Here is a 13,250-nt window from a genome sequence, read left to right on the forward strand (position 1 = left end):
TTACCGGTCGTATGCCATGATGGTGAGAAAAGCAAAGTCAGCCGCAGTGAAGAAACTGAAGAGAAAGACTTGGGCAACGCATCTAGAATAAGAAATCGACCTGGTGTTCAACAGGGAGTTTTCCATGGACTTGGGGACTGTGACGGAGATGGAGCCGAGGTCTAGTATGGACAAATTCATCAGGAAGAAGTACATGGGGGTGTGAAGGTGGTGGTCGACCACTACAAGGATGATAACAAGGAGATTTCCCACCAGGGCTGCCAGGTAAATCCCTAAAAACACCACAGAGTGTAAAATCTGCAGCTTCTGAACCTCAGAGAACCCCAGGAGAACGAACTCGGTCACGGTGGTTCAGTTGGCCTTTTTTTTTCTCAGTACATCATGGACTGTCTGTGGAAAGAAGGGCAAGGGCAGTGGTCAGGCTAATGTCCTCTCACCTCCTCATCTCTCACAATCACACCACTAGTGAGGAGCATTGTCACATTAGTGTAAATTGCCACAGCTCCCTTACAGTCAATGGGTGGCGTCCGTTGCCTCCATCTGAGGATCTGATCCAAGATGTAGCTTGATAAAACACAGTGTAAATATGGATCAAGTTAGAACCCAAACCCAACAGTCTTAGGAATGATGGTCATCCTATTGCGACAATAGAGAGCTAGTTTAGGAAAGAAGAATAAGGCTATATCTAAACTACGAGCTAGGGAAGTGATTCCCAGATCACATATACTACTTGCAATATCTCGAGGATGACTAGCACAAGTCTGAAAATGGTATAGCCATGGCAGAAGGGGAAACTGTGCTGAATACAGTACATAGCACCAGAGTTTAGGTGGCTTTGTATTCTGCATGGCTACCGCAGGTACACTGCTATTTATGCTCACAAAGCTAGCACACGAGTAGGTCCATGCAAGCTGGTGAATCACAGCCCTAGCTTGCTGAATAGATGTAGCCTAAAAGAGTTTGGCTGATTAACTGAGCAAAATGCCAGCTGAAAGGGGTTATGATCACTCTCTATAAACACATCGAGGGGGTAAATACGAGGAAGGGAGCAGAGCTACTGATGCTAAAGGAGAATGTTGGCACAAGAAGGAATGGGGATAAATTGTCCAGGAGTAAATTTAGCTTGGAAACGAGAAGAAAGTTTGTCCCCATCAGAGCAGGGACGATATAGAGCAGCATCCCAATAGGAGCTGTTGTGGACTGGATAATTGTTAACGTAGTTCCTATTTTTAAGAAAGGGAATAAAAGTGATCCGGGTAATTATAGGCCTGTTAGCTTGACGTCTGTAGTATGTAAGGTCTTGGAAAAAATTTTAAGGGAGAAAGTAGTTAAGGACATAGAGATCAATGATAATTGGGACGAATTGCAACATGGATTTACTAAAGGTAGATCGTGCCAAACCAATCTGATCTCCTTCTTTGAGAAGGTGACGGATTACTTAGATAAAGGAAATGCGGTAGATATAATTTACCTCGATTTCAGTAAGGCGTTTGACACGATTCCACATGGGAACTGTTAGTTAAATTGGAAAAGATGGGGATGAATATGAAAGTTGTAAGGTGGATAAGGAACTGGTGAGACTCCAGCGGGTCATATTGAAGGGTGAACTGTCAGGCTGGAAGGAGGTTACTAGTGGAGTCCCTCAAGGATCGGTTTTGGGACCGATCTTATTTAACCTTTTTATTACTGACCTTGGCACAAAGAGCGGGAATATGCTAATAAAGTTTGCAGATGACACAAAGCTGGGGGGTATTGCTAACACGGAGAAGGACAGGGATACTATTCAGGAAGATCTGGACCACCTTGTAAACTGGAGTAATAGTAATAGGATGAAATACAATAGTGAAAAGTGCAAGGTCATGCATTTAGGCATTAATAATAAGAATTTTAGATATACGTTGGGGACGCATCAGTTGGAAGCGACAGAGGAGGAGAAGGACCTTGGGGTATTGGTTGATAGCAGGATGACTATGAGCCGCCAATGTGATACGGCTGTTAAAAAAGCAAATGCGATTTTAGGATGCATCAGGCGAGGTATTTCCAGCAAGGATAAGGAGGTGTTAGTACCGTTATATAAGGCGCTGGTGAGACCCTATCTGGAATATTGTGTGCAGTTCTGGTGTCCCATGTTCAAGAAGCATGAATTCAAACTGGAACAGGTCCAGAGACGGGCTACTAGGATGATCCGAGGAATGGAAAACCTGCCTTATGAAAGGAGACTCAAAGAGCTTGGCTTGTTTAGCCTGGCCAAAAGAAGGCTGCGGGGGGGATATGCTTGCTCTATATAAATATATCAGGGGGGTTAACATTAGGCAGGGAGAGGAATTATTTAAGTTTAGTACTAATGTAGGCACGAGGACGAATGTGTACAAACTGGATATTAGGAAGTTTAGACTTGAAATTAGATGAAGGTTTCTAACCATTAGGGGAGTGAAGTTCTGGAACAGCCTTCCGAGGGAAGTAATGGGGGCAAAAGACTTATCTGGCTTTACTAACAAAGAAAACTGTGGTTTTCAATTTAAAAAATTTGTTTCAAATATAGCAGAAATTTTACCTGGACATTTTTTAAAAATAAAAATGGGCAGGAAATCTCCAATCACCCCTAATTGGAAATTGAGCTTTAAACAAAGTTGGGAACCATTATTCTTATATTTAATAATACAGCCATTTCAAACCTGTTTCTTCTGTTGCAGCTGTGTTTATTTCTGTTTCAAAGGAATAGTTATGGAAAGGTAAAAAAACAGCACAGCAGCAAAAACAGGATAGCAGCAAAGCCTGCAGATTTTGTTTTGTACACTCTAGCACCTGTAAACTGTAAACTCAGAGTCATCTTTGCACCAGCTACCTGAAGCCTGTCTATCTCAACCCTGCCCAAAGACACAGAGGAAATGAAGGGGAGAGCATCAAGACCTCCTGCTATAGCCCCGTATCCTCTGTCCCACACTGCTGCCATCTGAACACCAAAGCTGTAAACACGTGCACAGAACATACACATAGTAAAACACAGCCCCTCCCTAACCAAGATCATAGTCCTAGTAGACAAGGCAGAGAAAGTGGGGGAGAGGAAACAGAGGCACAGAAAGGGGAAGCGACTTGCCCAAAGTCACCCAGGAGGTCAGTGGCAAAGACAAGAATATAACCCAGGTCTCCTGATTGCCACTGACCTGCACAGCGCAGACATGAAGGTAGAGAGGGAAACGATAAACCATAGCAGTAACAAAGGGATGCTCCTGTCCCATCATTACACAGAGACACAAGTGCAGCAGATATCAGGGGCCACGAATCAATCTGTAAGCAGGTAGCAAGATGTCTCTGCACAGAACTCAGTGTGGAATCATCACAGATGAGCTGGCGCTCAGGCCATTGGGTATGTCTGTGTCGTGTTTCCCTGGGAAGAGGGGATCAGGTTGTGCTGCTGGTTTAGAAGTTTAGTTTCTTGTCCAAGTTGTTAGCCTGCTGTTTGTCCTAAGAAGCAGGGGTTGCTCCAGGCACCAGCAGGCCAAGCGCATGCCTGGGGCGGCAGCCATGGGGGACCCTCTGCTGGTCGCCACAAGGGCCGCAGGCAGGTTGCCTTCAGCGGCATGCCTGCGGAAGGTCCGCTGTTCCCGCGTCTTCATCAGACCTCCCGCAGGCAAGCCACCAAAGAGAACCTGCCTACCATGCTTGGGGTGGCAAAATATCTAGAGCTGCCCCTGCAAGGAAGATATGACTAGAAGGGACCTGGGTCACTGAGTCCAATCCTCTGCTCTCGTTGGCAACCCAGTCATATAATCCCCATCCTAAACTGACACAGCTCAGTGTTATAGACTCATAGGTCAGAAGGGACCAATATGATCATCTAGTCTGACCTCCTGCACAAGGCAGGCCACAGAACCCTACCCATCCACTTTTATAACAACCCCTAACCCAGGACTGAGTTATTGAAATCCTCAAAATTGGTTGAAGACCTCAAGCTGCAGAGAATCCACCAGCAAGCGACCCATGCCCCACGCTGCAGGGGAAGGTGAAAAACCTCCAGGGCCCCTGCCAATCCGCCCTGGAGGAAAATTCCTTCCCGACCCCAAATATGGCGATCAGCTAAACCCTGAGCATGTGGGCAAATAGCCCCAAATATGTAATTGAAATACCAAACTTACTGTGGTGGTCTTTGTGGAATTTGTCTCAGCTTGTGATGCGGTCGATTCGCAGGCATCAGAATTGTTTGGGCATTATCTATCTAATCTATCTATCTAATCTATCTATTTCTGTGTTATCCAGCAGCCCTTTGCTGTCCCCTTGCTGTATGTCCTGAGTTGCTGGCTCTCTCTGCAGTTCTTAGCAGATCAGGATCTATTCCACAGATGAGTGCTCCCTGCTTCCCTCCCAAGGTAGGCTTGGCTGAGAGCCAATGGACTAAATGGGACCAGGAACTGAAAGCCCCTTCCAGCTCTAGAGATGATTCCACCTTGTGCAGGCTTCAGACATGGTCACAGCCTAGAATGTCCCTGCTCTGGGGTTAAGCAGCAGAATCCAGTCTCCAGGGCTGTAAGCCCAGCTCTGATCTCACCTCTGGAGCAAATCACCCTGACAACCTGCACTAGCTGATCCTAACCCCACAGATGTGAAACAGCATCCACCCTGGATCTCTCATGATGGCAGCAACCCTAGAAGAACCCTTGGCTAAAAACAAGGCAGGACAGAGTCTGAAAGGATACCCCCAAGGTGTTTTCAGAAATCAAATATATAGCACAGACATGTAACTTGCAAGAGCTAAGAGCCCAGTGGCACGAGAACCTCAGTTGGCCTAAAATACCCTCTTCCTTCATTAATCCCACATAATTACCTCTGGGAGAACAGAGATATTTTTGTCTCTTGCATTGCCTCAGCATCTCCTGGGATGCAACCACCAGATGTAACTGCTGCTCAGACTGACCCGGTTGCTTCAAGCAGATTACTAGAAGGTACTCAGAGGCAAAGACTAAAAACTAAGGGCCAGGTACAAACCCAGTGGAAAATTATACAATTCCATTGACTTCAGAGTAGTTGGGACTATTTACTCCAACTTGGAATCTGGTCCTGTGATTTGAATGGAGATATGCTGGTTTACACCAGCTGGGGATCTGGCCCACCACAGAAATTCAAATCTATATTCTTTTCATGTGAACCTGATCTGAAACTGATTCCAAAGTTCCTAACCTGTCTGCACTTTCTTAGCTCTTTGCCCCTTGGGATTAATTACAAGTGAAACTTGTAATGGCGATGGAGACATTCATTTCCACTCAGGATAGAACTTTGGAGGAATTCAGTGTTGCTAAGATTTTCTGTATCTGATCTTCAGCTTCTGTTGGGATGAATGGCCCAGAATCTTTCTCTTTCTTTCTTATTCTTTCTTCCTCAACATTTACATTGTTTTTCCTCTACTGCAAACAGCACTAAATTAAAGGCTCATTGGGCTGCAGATGCAACTCTGCATGACATTTTGAAAACCTGTAATTCATATTAGTTGCCCAGCATGTGTAAATTGGCTGTAGCTCCTTTGGAGTCTGCATCCATGATGCCTGCTCTGCAGTGTTAATCACCTACTTCAGTGTAATTATCCACTTCATTTTAAGTGGTCTCCTACAACATGTGTGATCTCATTAGTGTAACAATATATCCTCTCTTGTGTTTAGCTTGGACACTCTGGTTCTCTTCTCTAAGACCCAAGGAAGAGAGCTCTGAGAAGAGCGAAAGCTTATGCCTTCCACCAGCAGAAATTGCTCCAATAAAAGATGTTACCTCACCTACCTTGTCTCTCTCAAAATCATGACAAGTCTTGCCCTACAGGAAACCTGCTTCCCGCCCAACTTTACTCTTCAAGTATTCTTCTGTGCTCTCTGTCTGGTCACCATGTACATGTAAACAACAATAAAATTTAGATGTCGATCTCAAAGTGATTTGTCAAGCAGGGTCGGTAACATCAGTCACATTTTCCAGGTTGCACAGAGAGGGGAAATGACTGGTCTGAGATCACACAGCTGCTCAGAAGAACAGAACTCAGGTGTACTGAGTCCCAGTCCTTTAGTCATGTTGCAATGACTGAGGAAGGAAGGTCCATTCATTTGGATGCTAACCTGGAATCTGGGAGACCCAGCTCATTTTCCTGCTTTGCCACAAATTTCCTGTGTGATCTTGGGCACATCACTCTTCGGGCCTCAGTTCCCATCTGTAACATGGGTATAACAGCACAGCCCTGCCTGATAGGGGTGGGCTGAGCATAAATACAGTAAAGAGGTAGGGGTTAAAGCCGAGGTGGTTGAAAATATTTGTTCTTTATGAAAATTTTGACTTTTTCTAAAACTGAACATTTTAGTCTGAAAATTGCCAAAAGCTATTAAATTAAATTTTCAGCCAAATATTTCTTTTTTCATATTTCATTTTTTAAAGAAAAACTGAAAAATTACAAGCATAGAAGAGGTATGATTTAAAAACTCATAGTTTGTTGACCAGTAATATCATGGTAAAATGTATGTGGCAGCGTTATATGTAAAGTTATAAACATAAGATGAGCTCATGACTTAAAGTATGTTTTCTATATAAGCCTGGGGAGTGGACAAACCAGTTCCTCAAAGATAAAGAATAAGCCGATGCCTCAGCCAGGTGTCAACAAGGTTGATTGGCCATTATCTGCTAAGTGGCCATGCTTTGGCAGAAAAGGGGACAGGGGCAAAATTCTACATTTTAGCAAAGAAACAGCATGGAGTTCCCTTCCACAAAGACTGCCTGTTGCCTTGCTCCTGGATGGAATTGCTTCTCAAAAAGGGGACAGTGACTATAAAAAGAAAGGTCAGATACCCCAAGACACCGCTCTTTCTCTCTCTCCTTGTCCATAGCATTCACTGCATCTAAGGAAATAAAGGAAGCTGCTGTTGGACTCTGGAGAATGGACCCTGACTTAAGGTTTGGTCAGTCAAACTGCTGGAAGCATGTGATGAGAAAACTTTGCTTTGAATGTAATAAAGTTTGTTAAGTCAGGCAGCATATTATCTTTATTTTTCTTGTATCCATTTCTGACTTTTATACCTCATTACTGGTACTCACTTCAAATCTATCTCTTTATAGTTAATAACTTTATTTTATTGTTTTATCTAATCCAGTTTGTTTAAATTGAAGTGTCTGAATAACTATTTAAAATAATAAGCTGATATATTATTCCCTTAAAGGAATAACTGACTTAACAATATTTGGACTGTCCAGGAGAGGGCTGTGTTTAAGCAGGAGAGCTTGAGAGTGGCACCACATAGCAGAAAAAAATGGTCAGTGAGGTTGAGACCACAATATGGAAGTCAAGCCACCCAGAGAGTGGGCAGAATCAAGGCCAGGAACCCCCATGTCCATTAGACAGCCACCATCAAGAGGGAGACATGAGTGTTCTCAATGGTGGCATATTGCAGTGGGTATCTGATAATCGCAGAGTGGTCAAAGGACATGACAGCAAGGATGAAAAATTCCATGGAGCCCACCAGGAAGAGGAAGTAGGCCTGAGCATGGCAGCTAGAGAAGGAAATTCACCATATTTGTCAATATCTTGGGGAAGAGCATGCTGGTGAGCAGGCTCTCCAGGAGGGAGAAGTTGGTGATGAAGGGACATTATGGACTGGTGAGTCTGGAGAAGAAGGTCCAGAGATTCTGGCTTTGAGATTAACTTGTTATTTTACGTTAATACTCCAGACTCCAGAAGGGGAGAATAATTTCAATGAATCAATTGTATGGCTTTGTTTGACAGAGAAAGGAGAGAAACTGAGGAAGTGTCAGCGTCTGACACCTGTTTGGTATTAGCTTTAAGTTCTATCCATAATCCTAACCCATATACAACAGGGATTTAAACATGGCTTTATCTTTAAATCTTCAGTGGGCCTACTCATATGTTTAATGTTAAGAATGTGCTGAAGCAGCTTGTGGAATCAGAACCTTTGTACAGAATATTCAAAGGAAGTGAGTTTTGTTCAGTGCAGATCCTCAGCTGATGTAAATTCTCAGATTTCTATTGACTTCAGTGGAGCTAGAACCATGTATACCTGCTGAAGAACTGACTCCTTGATTTTTAAGGATCCCAAGTGTGATACTTTCATTTATTCAGAGAAGCGAAAGAGATCATATTAAAAATGTATCCAGTCAAAACTGCCTAAAAGTTCAAACAACGAGTACTTTTGATAAGTTGTTTGCAAATGAGCGATGGTGTAAGATATAGTCATAAAAATCTTTACTAAATAACATTTAATAAGGACTACTTATAGGACAATCATGCTCTGGACATAGACAATCATTAACAGGAAAAGATATACATTAATGTTCATAAATTATCTATCTACCTATCTAGCTAGCTAGTTAGCTAACATAATTCACAATCAAATAAAAATCCATCTTTATGACAAAAGGAGGTTGTGTGTTAAGACAGGGAATGGTCCTAAGGAATGTGAAGGAGATTCCCAAACCTGAGCCATTCTTTTTGGGTGACAGATCTGAGGAAGTGTCCCAAATTTAGGTGTCATTAGAGGAGGTTTTGGAACAAACTGATAAACTAAACAGTAATATATCTGCAGGACCTGATGGTATTCACCCAAGAGTTCTGAAGGAACTGAAATGTGAAATTGCAGGACTTTTAACTCTCGTTTGTAACCTATCATTTAAATCAGCTTCTGTACCAAATGACTGGAGGATAGCTAATGTAACACCAATTTTTAAAAAAGGTTCCAGAGATGACCCTGACAACTGCAGGCCGGTAAGCCTCACTTCATAACCAGGCAAATTGGATGAAACTATCATAAAGAACAAAATTGTCGGACACATAGATGAACAAAATTTGTTGGGAAACAGTCAATATGTTTTGTAAAGGGAAATCATGCCTCACCAATCTACTAGAATTCTTTGAAGGGGTCAACAAGCATGCGGACAAAGGAGATCCAGTGGATATAGTGTATTTTGATTTTCAGAAAGCCTTTGACAAGGTCCCTAACCAAAGGCTCTTAAGCAAAATAAGCAGTCATAAGATAAGAGGGAAAGTTCTCCCATGGATTGGTAACTGGATAAAAGATAGGAAACAAAGAGTAGGAATTAATGATCAGTTTTCAGAATGGAGAGAGATAAATAGTGGTGTCCCCCAGGGATCTGTACTGGGCCCAGTCCTATTTAACATATTCATAAATGATCTGGAAAAAGGGGTAAACAGTGAGGTGGCAAAATTTACAGATGATACAAAACTACTCAAGATAGTTAAGTCTGTGGCAGACTGTGAAGAGCTACAAAAGGATTTCACAATACTGGGTGACTAGGCAACAAAATGGCAGATGGAATTTCATGTTGATAAATGCAAATGAATTCTTTGGAAAACATAATCCTAAGTATATACATACAACGATTGGGTCCAAATTAGCTGTAACCACTCAAGAAAGAGATCTTGGAGTCATTGTGGATAGTTCTCTGAAATCATCCACTCAATGTGCAGCGGCAGTCAAAAAAGCAAAGAGAATGTTGGGAATCATCAAGAAAGGGATAGATAATAAGACAGAAAATATCATATTGCCTCTATATAAATCCATGGTACACCCACACCTTGAATTCTGCATGCAGATGTGGTCGCCCCATCTGAAAAAAGATATATTGGAATTGGAAAAGGTTCAGAAAAGGGCAACAAAAATGATTAAGGATATAGAACAGCTTCCGTATGAGGAGAGATTAATAAGACTGGGACTTATCAGCTTGGAAAAGAGGCGACTAAGGAGAGATATGATAGACATCTATAAAATCATGAGTGGTATAGAGAAAGTAAATAAGGAAGTGTTATTTACTCCTTCTCATAATACAAGAACAAGGGGCCACCAAATGAAATTAATAGGTAGCAGGTTTAAAACAAACTCAAGAAAGTATTTTTTCAAGCAATGCACTGTCAATCTCTGGAACTCCTTGCCAGACAGTGTTGTGAAGGCCACTCTTATAACAGGGTTCAAAAGGGAGCTAGATAGGTTAATGGAAGATAGGTCCATCAATTGCTATTAGGCAGGATGGGCAGGAATGGTGTCCCTAGCCTTGTTTACCAGAAGCTGGGATTGGGTGACAGGGCGTGGATGACTTGATGATAACCTGTCTGTTCATTCCCTTTGGGGCACCTGGCATTGGCCACTGCCAGAGGACAGATACTGGACTTGATGGACCTTTGGTCTGACCCAGTATGGCTGTTCTTATGGGCCTATCTGTCTGTCTGTCTAATCTGATCACATGCTATTACATATATACTGGATGGCATATGGAACACCAAATCAGTGCATGTGATGGCACTTTTCCACTTACACCAAGGTTAGAACAAAATGACCCCAGACAAGTTACTTACACCAGTGTTCATACTACTATTGAGTGTAGCCCAGAGACTTGGGCCAGAATATCATCAGTATTATAGTGGTGATGTCGGTGGATCTACTCTGCACTGGTGCTGGTCTAGCTAAGTTGGAAAATGTGACCCTTACATCTCTGTCACCCTCACTTTTTCCAGGGTGCTGTCAGCCAAATCTGGATCCTTGTGTGTACTGGTCATTGACCAAACCCTGATCTCTTTGGAGTGATGGTGAGACCCCAGTAACTTGAATGGGATCCAATTTTGGCCTTGTTATCCTGAGTCAGATTTTCTTTAGGAGACACTGGAAAAAGTTTCTCTTCAGAACAGCCTTTCCACCACAGCACCAATGACACAGCTTATAAATAATAATTTAAGTTAAAGTGATAAAAACATGCCTCCCTGAGGTTCTTTGTTCTCTAATACATCATTAATAATACAATAATACCCCAATAATATAAACATAATCATTTAAGCAGGAATTCAACCATGCAGAAACCTCTTTTGCACCCTTTTATTATTGTGGGGAGCAAACCTTCAGTGTGCTCAGAAAAAAATGATCAAAGAGATGATATATGGGCACTCCTGTGTCAACCAAACTCTCACTGTGTCCCTGGGCCATTCCACCTCCAAACCACCTGAACAAAGAAACAAATCAAACCACCAACCAACCAGCTAAACAAAAATAAATTAAAAAACAGAGAAACAAACAACATGTGCATTGATACCTCAATCAGAATTTTTAGTCCCCGAAATAAGAAGAGCCAGAGACACCACTAGAGACTTTTGCTATGGCTACTGACATTATGTGAAAAGTGCTCATATAGTATGGTGATGGGTAACAGTATATAAACATTAGATAGATAGATAGATAGATAGATAGATAGATAGATAGATAGATAGATAGATAGATAGATAGATAGATAATGATCTTATTTACTTTTGTGTAAATGTATAATAACTCTTTTTTTCTCTTCAGTCAAATTTGGATTTTTACTAGTGTAAATACCCAATTCTACATGAAGAGATAGCATGTTAAGTTCTCATGGAGACAATAATATTGTCAGATAATTATATTTCTAAAGAAACACAAAATGAAATCATGATCAAAGGATAAATATGGACATTTAATTCCTAATAAATAACCTCCAACCTTTCAGTTTATTCAGTGCACCTTTGAGCTCCTTGTTCCTCATGCTGTAGATGATCAGATTCATCATTGGTGGCAACACAGAGTAGAGAACAGCCACCAAGAGATTTTGAACTGATGGAGAGCTGGAGATGGGTTTCAGGTATGCAAAAATGGCAGTACAAAGGAACAAGGAGACCACAATGAGTGAGGAAGGCAGGTGGAGAAGGCTTTATGTCGGCTCTGCTCAGAGGGAATTCTCACCACTGTTGTGAAGACCTGAACATATGACACAATTATGAAAACAAAGCAGCTTAACCATAAGAATAAACTAAAAATGAGAAATCCAAGTTCACTGTGGTCTGAACCAGAGCAGGCGAGTTTGAGGAGCTGGGGGATTTCACAGAAGAACTGATCCACCATGTTGCCGCCACAAAAGGATATTGCAAATGTGTTTCCAGTGTGCACTGCAGAGTAGAGAATAACACTGATCCAGGCACTGGCTGCCATTTGGACACAAGCTCTCCTGTTCATCACAGTCTCATAGTACAGTGGTTGGCAGATGGCGACATATCGATCATACGCCATGACGGTCAGTATGGCATAATCTGCTGAAGCAAAGAAGGCAAAGAGAAAGACTTGGGCAACACATCCAGAATAAGAAATCCATCTGGTGTTCATGAGAGAATTGGCCATGGATTTGGGGATGGTGACAGAGATGGAGCCGAGGTCTAGGATGGACAGATTCATGAGGAAGAAATACATGGGGGTGTGAAGGTTGTGATCGAGGGCTATGGCTATGAAAATGAGAAGGTTCCCCAGCAGGGATATCAGGAAAAGCAGTAGAAACACCACAAAGTGTAAAATCTGAAGTTCCTGAATGTCAGAGAATCCCAGGAGAAGGAACTCGGTTACAGCGGTTTGGTTGGACATTTTCTTCCTCAGTACATCGTGTGATGGCTGTGGAGGGAATGAGAAGGACAATGATCAGCATTAGAGTGACAGAGAGAACGACCCTGTTTCTCCTTACCCTAATACCTCATTATGTGAATGTGAAAGGTACACAGAACTCGTCACTTGCAGTGATTAGGTATTGTTAGCTGCTCCTTGCCTCTGACACTTAATCAGTCTATTATCACAGTAATGTAAATTGGATCAGCTCCTTTAAAGTTAATGGAGCTTTGTCACTTTACCACATCTGAGGATTTGGCCCAAGGTGTGGTTTGATAAAATGCAGTGTGAAGGATGGAACAAAGCGCACTCCAAACCCAACAGTTTTTTCAAAGAAGGTCCCTCTATTGTAACCATTACCAAGCTCACAGTTGGTCAAGATATTAACAGATTAAAATGCCAACACAGCCTGATTCCCACTTTGCAGAGCAATATGACATAGACTCCTCCAGCATTGTAAGTAGCAGCTCATCTGTAACGTTTCTACTCCAAGCTCTGTGCTTAGATGGCTGGCTGCCTGCTTCCAAACTGATTTATGGCTACAACTCCCAGCTGCAGTTCTGCCTGCGTGTAACAATGGACTAGCAGCATCCCTCCATCATTGTTATGTTGTATCGTTTACTCTATGCAGTGCAATGCAGCGACTGTCAGGACACTGAGGCTCTGTTCTTGTCTCTGCCAGTGACCTGCTGTGTGACCTTGGACAAGTCATTTCCCCTTTTTCTGCCTCTGTTCCCCACTCCCTTCTCTGCTGTGACTGCTAGGACTGTAAGGGCTTTCAGAAAGAAGCCGGGGGGCAGATTTTCAAAGGCATTGAGGTACCTA

The 13,250-nt window shown here is 42.4% G+C and overlaps 1 pseudogene; it reads right to left on the minus strand.

Moving 5' to 3' along the window:
* Positions 1 to 11,472: 11,472 nt before the first annotated feature.
* Positions 11,473 to 12,407, minus strand: LOC115641145 (annotated as a pseudogene).
* Between the last annotated feature and the right edge of the window lie 843 nt (positions 12,408 to 13,250).

This window comes from Gopherus evgoodei, unplaced genomic scaffold, assembly GCF_007399415.2.
Source record: "Gopherus evgoodei ecotype Sinaloan lineage unplaced genomic scaffold, rGopEvg1_v1.p scaffold_33_arrow_ctg1, whole genome shotgun sequence".
NCBI classification, from domain to species: domain Eukaryota; kingdom Metazoa; phylum Chordata; order Testudines; family Testudinidae; genus Gopherus; species Gopherus evgoodei.